Source organism: Talpa occidentalis, unplaced genomic scaffold, assembly GCF_014898055.3.
Source record: "Talpa occidentalis isolate TD23 unplaced genomic scaffold, MPIMG_talOcc4v2.1 talOcc4.5, whole genome shotgun sequence".
Classification (NCBI taxonomy): domain Eukaryota; kingdom Metazoa; phylum Chordata; class Mammalia; order Eulipotyphla; family Talpidae; genus Talpa; species Talpa occidentalis.
In genome coordinates, this window is record NW_023604861.1 from 64,371,058 (window position 1) to 64,380,041 (window position 8,984).

Sequence of the window (8,984 nt, forward strand, 5' to 3'; positions counted from 1 at the left end):
TCATTGGTGTCATGCTTTATTGGCATTCGTGAGTCCTTGCTTTGATCAGTATGCTGGCACCACCCCACACTTCCCCGTGATTCACACACAGCACGGCTGCCAGCTGCTGATAGAACTGCTGCTTTGCACAGTGAGGGAGGGAGCCTCCCCAGGCAAGTTTCTGTTTTGAGAACAGTCTGGGATCTGGGAGGAAAAGAGTCACACAAAAAATCCAATAGATCATGAATAGGAGTTTATTTCCCTGCATGAGACATTTATTTTGTGTGTGTGTGTGTGTGTGTTTTATTTATTTTATTTTATCTCATAGCTGGCATTTTATTTTTTAAAGTATTTATTACATCATCCTTCATTTTTGTACAATGTATGATTTCCCGTGAAATTCCCACCACCAGTTCACTCAAGCACCATCCCCATAGTCTCTTGTGCTCTTCCCTCCCCTGTCCTGATCCCTCTCCCTCCTCCTCCCCTACAGAATGTCTCTGGTCTATGGTTGCCTTTGATTTTGATTTTTACTTTATTATAGTTACTTTTTCCCCCTGATCTCTTATTTGATTCCTTTGCATTCCTCCTATAATGAAACCATCCATTATTTTTCTTTTTCTTTCTGACTTACTTTGCTGAGCATAATTCCAGCCCCATCCATGTTGCCCTGCATGAGACATTTAAACAGGACAATCGTTAACACCTGACCTTTGGTTTAAGTGGTTGGTGGTATTAAGAAATTCAGAAGATTCAATGATTTACTTCAGGTTCATCTTTTGAATAGGTACAATCACGTGGTTTAAAAGTTAAAACATAAAAAGATATGCACAAAAGTCTACTCCTTTTCCCAGTCTTTCATTTCGCTTCCCCACAAACAATAAAGGATACTAATTTATTATTGTGTATCCTTAGAGAAATGAAAGTTTATGATTACATGAGTACAAGAAAATATGTATGTGTATACATTTTTGCCTCTTTTAAACAAAAGGGGAAATGTGCATATTTTTCTGCATCTATTTTGTTGGCAATCGAAATTAGCACACAAAGAAAGCCTTTATGCTTTGTTATGACTTTTGGTATTCCATCATGAGTCCCAGTCAGTCCCATCGCAATGAACATTTCAGTATCTGATCTTTTTCTATATAAACAGCTGGAATAAATGTCCTATGAGCCATCATTTTGTGCATGTTCGAGTAAAAATGTAGGACAGATTCCTAGAGGTGGAACAGTTAACTGTATTTGCTATTTTTATTGCCAAGTTGCCCTTCAAAGATCTCAGAAGAAACACTTCCATGATTCTCCTACACATCTTGCTCTGTATGCCAAGAATGCAAGGCCCTGAGAGCTCTTTACATGAGCCATTTCTCATGTAACAAGTTTGCAATGAGCAACTTAAGGAATGAGTGATATCTCCCTTCAAGATAAAAGAGCCAGCTTGCTTACTGCTTGCTATAATAGGGGCAGACTCCCCCAAATTGGCAGTCCTCGACAGAATCTGTCTGGATCTCTTGTGCTTCCCCTATGGGACTTAGGGACAAGGCAAACCTGTGCAAACATGCTGACACTCATGCCACTTACTGTACTGTGAGTAGTAAAGAGGGGCATGGCGCCTCATTATTCCCTTGTAAAGGTACAAGTCTCCACTGATCCCCTCTTGACATACAGAGTCAGAGATGTATCTTTGTTACTGCTGAGTAGGGTGGAAGTACATGCTCTCCAAGTTGTGTCCTCTAACTACAGTGCCACTGGGAAGTACTCAACTGTCCACAAGGCTTCCTCTGACACCGTGCTAGCAGGAAGGGAGAGAGATGCCTCGGTACTGACAGGTGGATTGTGAGTCCAAGTTTCCTGTGTTTTCTACTTGGACTGCCAGGAAGAAAGCATTGCCAGCCAATGGGGATAAAAATCCAGTTTTCACTTGGAGTTCTCTGAAATGACTCCAGCAGGAATGTTGAGGGGGCTCATTGCAGCCTTGCAAGGATGTAATTACAGGCTCTCCATTCCACTTTGGTTGCAGTGGATGGGGGTGGCTGCACAGTTTCTTCTGTGTTGATTGGTTGGACTAAAGCAGTTATTGTCTAAAAGTTATCTTGATAGTTTACCCCTTTACTCCTCTTTTGGACAGAGCAGGCCTTTTGTTGGTATTTTTTGGTGCTTATTGGCATTTTCTGGTCACCAGCTCCTTTAGTTCCAAGTCTAGTCTATTGAGGCAAAAAGAAAATCCAGAGAATTCACTACTATGTCATTCCTTGGCTGTGGGCATCCCAAGCTGCTTTAGTTTTTCCTCTCTACCTTTCAGAATCTTGTTTGTTGTCTATATAATATTCAGGAGCTTTAGTTGTAGTTAGCAGGAGGAATAGAAAAAAACTACTTCATCTTTCTGGAAGTAGATGTGGGTTATAATTTCAATTTTAACTAAAATTCAAAATTCAATTAGTTAGATTTCACATGATCAATACCCAGGCGTTTAATGGCTACCCTATTGAATAGCGCACATCAGAGAAAATAGTTCTCTCATTTTGCATTAATCCTTGCATTGAAAAACATCTTGCTGTATTTTGGGACCAATAAACAGTTAGTCCTCATCTCTTTCTTCTGTGTCACTTTGATTTGGGCAATAGAGAAACCACACTATTTCTCAGGTAACAGTCTACTGAAGATCCACAGTCCATCCAATACTGCCTTTGAGTCAGTAGCAGCCTAATTCCTTTCATGCTTTGCTATCTGACTACCTGTTATTTCCTAAAATCACTCATTTTCTGACTGTCTCTTTAAGTTGTTGACTAATATCTGCAAGGATCAGGATAGCTTATAGGCAGAAGAATAAGATAATAGTATGTATAACACACCTCCTTCTCTCTGTTTTCTATACAGCACTATTTAAGCAAGGCACACATCTGGCTGAATCCAGACTCAACCTCAAAATCCAACTCAGCACTTGGAGCAGTCTTATCCATTGATCAAAGTGGGCGTTTGAGACATACCTGCCACTCTTGGCATAAAAATCACCAATCTCTTAACTTCCTCCCTTCTTCTTTTGGTCCTATGACCTCTGAACTCTTTGAGCACCTCAATTTTAATTTATTCCTTTTTCACCTTCCTCAACTCATACACCACTATGATCAAAGAAATGCACATTTTTCCTGTTCCTAAAAATTAATTGATTATAATTGGTTCCATTAATTGATTTAATTGACAGAAGAATCAGTTCAAACAGGACTATAACAAAAGAATCATGGGTAAGGAATCAGGGGCCTTGATTCTAAGACCAACTGTGTATAACTTTGGAAAGTTAGAACTTCTGTCAGATTTACTACTTATATTTATTAGTTGTTATTGATTTATGAGTCATTTATATATTGCAGATACAAATGCCTTATCAGAAGTCAGGTTTGCAAATATCTTCCACTCTTGAAAGTATATATTTTTCCATGTTTTGATTGTGTTATTTGAAGCACAACAAGTTATAGTCTTGATGAAGTATAATTCCTCTTTTTTGTCCTTTGTCATTTTTTTTTAAAGATTTATTTATTTTATTTATACATGCACTGGGTAGAGTCAGAAGCACGGGAGGGTGAGAGAATTCACCAGAGCCAGAGCTGGGAGCAGAACAGGCAGACAGATGGAGGACATTGCTGAGGGGAGCAGCAGGCATGGCAGAAGAGGTCTGCGCACCATGTGGGACCCTCACCGGGGTCCGGGGATCGAACTGGCGCTGCAGAGGCTGCGGGAAGCTTTGCAGCCCAGTGCTCAACTGCTGCGCCACCAGGGAGGCCCTGTCATTTGCATTTTTGTTGCTGCATCTAAGATGACTTTCCCTAACCCAAGTCATGAAAAATTACATTTTCTTCTAAGTATTGTATACTTTACAATATACATTACATGATCCATTTAAAGTTTGAGGTTATTTTCTGGTCTTTCTCTTCTGTTCCATTCATCTGTGAGTCTATTTTTATTCCAATACCAACCTGCTTTAATTACTATTGTCTTGTAGTATAGATTGAGGTCAGGGACTATAATATGTCCATTTCTGTTCTTTTTTCTCAGGAGTGTTTTTGCTATTCCAGGTCTTTTGTACTTCCAAATAAATGTCATGCTTGTTTTCATTCTTTTTCCATGAAGAATGGCCTTTGGAATTTGTTAGGGGTTGCACTGAATTTTGCCATAAGTAATAGCCATTTAAAGACGTTGACTCTTTCAATCCACAAGCATGGGATACCTCCCACCTCTGTGTTTTCTATTTCTTTTAAAAATGTCTTATTGTTTTAAGTGCATAGATCTACTACTTTGGGTAAATTTATTCCAAGATATTTAGTTATTCTGATGCAGTTGGAAGGGAAATTGTTTTTTTCTGACTTCTCAGTTCATTGTTCACATATAGAAACAACACAGATTTTTTTATATTAATTTTGTAGCCTGGCATTTTACTGTATTCATATATTATTTCTAACAGCTTTTACTGGAGTCTATATTTTCAATTTTCAATATATATTTTCATATTATCTGCAAATAGTGATACTTGTACTTCTTCCTTTCCAATTTGGATTCCTTTTATATCCTTTTTTTTTCTAATTACTCTTACCAGGACTTCCAACAGTATATTGACTAGTAGTGGTCAGAGAGGACATCCTTGTCTTGTTACTGTTCTTCAAGGAAAAGCTTTCAGTTTTCACTGTACAGTATGATGTTAACCGTAGTTTTGTCTTACATAGCCTTTGTTATGTTATAGGTTCTTTTTATACCCATTATATTGAGGATTTTTATCATAAAAGGATTTTGAATACTGTCAATTGCTTGTCTCTTGAGATGATATAATTTTTGTCTTTCATTGATGTGGTAGATCCTATTTATTGATTTGCATATGTTGAATAATCCTTCCATCCCTGGAATAAATCACACTTGATTATAATGAATGATTCTTTCATAGTAATGTTGAATTTGGTTTGCTAGTATTTTGTTGAGGATTTTTGCATCATTTTCATCAGAGATATTATTCTGCAGTTTTTTCTTTTTTGTGTGATGTTCTTGACTAGTTTTGTTATCAGGATTGAGTTCATAGGATGTATTTGGGAGTTTTCCCTCCTTTTTAATTTTACAGATGAGTTTAGAAGGACAGGTATTAATTTTTCTTTGAAGTTTTGGTAGAATTTTCTAGTGAAGTCATCTGGTCTTGGAGTTTTGTTTTTTGAGAGGCTTATGCTTACTGTTTCAATTTCCTAACTCAAGGACCTATTCAGGTTTTGTTTTCTTTTCATCCTGGTTCTTTTCATCCTGATTCAGTTCTGGAAGTTGTATGTTTCTAAGAATATGCCTATTTCTCCTCTGTTGCCCAATTTGTTGCCATATAATTGTTCATAATACTCTTATGATCCTTTGTGTTTTTATAGTAACTGCTATAACTTCTCTTTCATTTCTGATTTTATTTATATGTGCTTTCTCTCTCTTCTTCGTGAGTCTGGATAAAGGTTTGTCTGCTTTGTTAATCTTTCCAGACAACCAATTTTTGGTTTCATGGATCTTTTGTATTATCTTTTTTATTTCTAATTCATTAATTTCTGCTCTAATTTTTATTATTTCCTTCCATCTATTGACTTTTGTTCATTTATTTTCTTTTTTTTTAAGATTTATTTATTTACGCATACAAGAGCTGGGGTGCAGGCCAGAGATGCAGGGTTGAAAGGATTCACCAGACACAGACTGGGAACAGAACAGGCAGACTGACTGAAATATACTGCTGAGAGGAGCAGCGGGCGAGTTAGGAGAGGTCTGCTGCCAGCTCCTTGGCTGGGGATAGAACCAATGCAGTGGCTGCAGACAGCCTCGTAGGTTGCGTCTTAACCCCTTGAGCCACCTGGGAGGCCGTGGAATTGCTGTAATTTTTTTTTAGAAGTGGGATACAGGGCAGAGTTGTGGAGGGTGAGAAGATTTGCCAGCAAGAGCGGGAGCAGAAAAGGCAGATTGACTGAAATACACTGCTGAGGGGAGCAGCGGGAGAGACAGGAGAGGCTTGCTGCGCCATGTGGGTTACTCCCAGCCAGCCTGGGATCAAACCCTCACTACAAAGGCACAGACAGCTTCACAGTGCTGCGCTCAACCCCCTGCACCACAGGGAGGCCCGGAATGGCTGTAATTTTTAACTGTCCACAGAATAATTGTTGTTACTATATATATTTTTGGGTTTTTTGTTTTGTTTTGTTTTGTTTTTCCACTGTCAAATGATCCTTTATCGTGATTTTCCTCGATTTTTCTTAACTGGCAGGGCACTCCACCCCACCGCTATTGATGTCATCGATGATGTCTTAAGGGTGGCGGCCATCAACACTGCAGCCCACAGACTGGGCGGTACCGAGGATCTCTTTAATGGTGCCAGAGAGTTCTCTAGCTAAAGATGGGTGCCCCATCTGCCGGGCTATGCTGACAATCTCGTCGAACGTAGTATTTCCACTGTGCTTAATGTTTTTCTGCTTCTTCCGGTCCCTTTGTGGTCCTTGAGGGCTTTGATGATGAGGACAGAGGCTGAAGGTACCACCTCAATCTGGGCCTGTCTGTTATGAATGGTGAGTTTCACTGTTATCCTCAGCCCCTTCCAATCACTAGTTGCCTTGGAAATGTCATCGCTGACTTTTTTTTGGAGACAGACCCAGGGGTCCAATCTTGGAGGCCAGGGCAGACATGGCACCGATTTCCCCACTGGTGCACCGCAGGTATAAGACTTTGACTTCATTGGGATCGAACTTAGGCAGCATGGTGGGGCCAGCTGGTGTCGGATGAACCTGGATTCAGGATGACAGAAGAAAGTTGCATCTTGGCCTCCTCCAAGCCCAAGGCTGAAAGTCTTTTTATTATATTTTTCTTTCATATTAGTTACTAAATGTTACTAAAATGTTTCCTTTATTGTAACGTTTTTTTACACTTAGGTTTTTATGTTTTCTCTTTTATGTGTTTTCAAGAACTCTTTTTTTTTTTTAATAGAGGCATTTTTTTTTTATTTATTTGTTTGTTTGTTTGTTTGTTTTGTTTGTACAAGCACTGGGTACAGTCAGAAGCGCGGGAGGGTGAGAGAATTCACCAGAGCCAGAGCGGGGAGCAGAGCAGGCAGAAGGACCGGAGTACACTGCTGAGGGGAGCAGCGGGCGGCAGGAGAGGTCTGCGCGCCATGTGGGACCCTCCTCCAGTGGCCGGGGAGCAGCTGGGGATCGAACCGGCGCCGCAGAGGGCGCGGGCAGTTTCGCAACCCAGCGCTCAACTGCTGTGCCACCGGGGAGGCCCTTCAAGAACTCTTTATACTTAGATGCTTGACTGAAATACACTACTGAGGGGAGCTGCGGGTGAGGCAAGAGAGGTCTCTGAGCCATGTGGGCCACCTCCCTGGCCTGGGATGGAACTCATGCTGCAATGGCTGTGGATAGTTTTGTTTTGTTTTGTTTTTATATCCTTTTTCTAGTTCCTGTCATTGTGAGTTTAGGTATCTTATTTGCATTCTTTCCTGAACTAGGCCTGCATTGCTATGAACTTCCCTCTTAGTATTGCTTTATTACCACAATCCCTAAGTCTGACAACTTGTGTCTTTATTTTCATTCATTGCCAGGTATTTCATGATTTCACCTTTGATTTCCTTATTAACCCAAAGGTTGTTCAAAAACATGTTGTTTATTCTCCACACATTTGTTATCTACCCCTTTTCTTCCTTGGCTTGGTTTCTAGTTTCACACCATTATATAATCTGAAAAAATGCTTGATGTGACTTCAAATTCATAAATTAATATATTGAGTCTTGTTTTGTGTCTCAATATGTGGTCTATCTTTTAAAATGTTCCATGCTCACTTGAGAAGAAGATATATTCAGGTGTCTTGAAATTGGAATGTCCCATAAATACTGATCAAGTCAATCTCATCCAATTTTTCATTTACAGTCATTATTTCTTTGGTGATTTTCTGTCTGGATGATGTCTTTTGCTGTAAGTAGAAAGGTGTTAAAGTCCCCTATTATGTTGCTGTCAATGTCTTCCTTTGTGTCTATTACTATTTCCTTTATATTTTTCAGTGCTGCTATATTGGTGCATATATATTGATAATTGTTATGTGTTCTTATTGATCCATTTATCTTTATGTAATGTCCAACATCATTTCTTACTATCTTATTTTTACTGGAAGTCTATTTTATCTGACATTGCTATAATGTTTCCCACTTTTAAAAATATTCCAGGGGTCTCCCCTGGTGGTGCAGGTGGTTGACCACTGTGCTGTGAAGCTGTCCGCAGCCTCTGCAGCACTGGTTCGATCCTGGCTGGCCAGCAAGTGTCCCACATGGCACGGCAGACCTCTCCTGTTGCTCCCACTACTCCCCTCAGCAGTGTATTTCGTCAGACTCCCTGTTCTGTTCCCCACTCTGTCTCTGGTGAATCCTCTCACCCTCCATACCTCTGGCCTGTACCCCAGTTCTTGTATAAATAAATAAATAAATCTTTAAAAAAATATATTCCATTGGATCCTAGCAGCAATTTCCAACCCTTTACTTAGTGTCTGTTTGTCATTGTAACTTAAGTGATTCTCTTGTAAGCCGTATACAGCTGGGTTTTTCTTTTTAATCCATCTGTCCACTTTGTACCTTTTGATTAGTGAGTTCAACCATTTACATAAAGGGTGATTATTGCTTTATGAAGGCTTGCTGCTGCAGTTTTGTTTATACTCTTCTGGTTTTATATTTATTTATTTATTTATCTATTTATTTATTTCCTTATTCAATTATTTTTGTGGATTTTTGCCCTTCAGATTTAGATAAAAAATCTCCTGTCAACTTTTTTTGTTGGCAAACTCCACCTTTTGTTTGCCTGGGAAGGCCTTTATTTCTCCCTGATACTGAAAAACAGTGCCTGCAGGATATAGAATTCTTGGCTGAAAGTTTTTATGTTTGAGTATTTTGAATATGTCATTCTGTTGTCTTTAGACCTATAGAGTTCCTGTTAAGAAGTCTAATGAAAGCTTGATGGGAGGACCTTTAT

The 8,984-nt window shown here is 39.4% G+C and overlaps 1 pseudogene; it reads right to left on the reverse strand.

Annotated features, from left to right (window-relative positions):
- Positions 1–6,100: 6,100 nt before the first annotated feature.
- Positions 6,101–6,791, reverse strand: LOC119259793 (60S ribosomal protein L12-like; annotated as a pseudogene).
- Between the last annotated feature and the right edge of the window lie 2,193 nt (positions 6,792–8,984).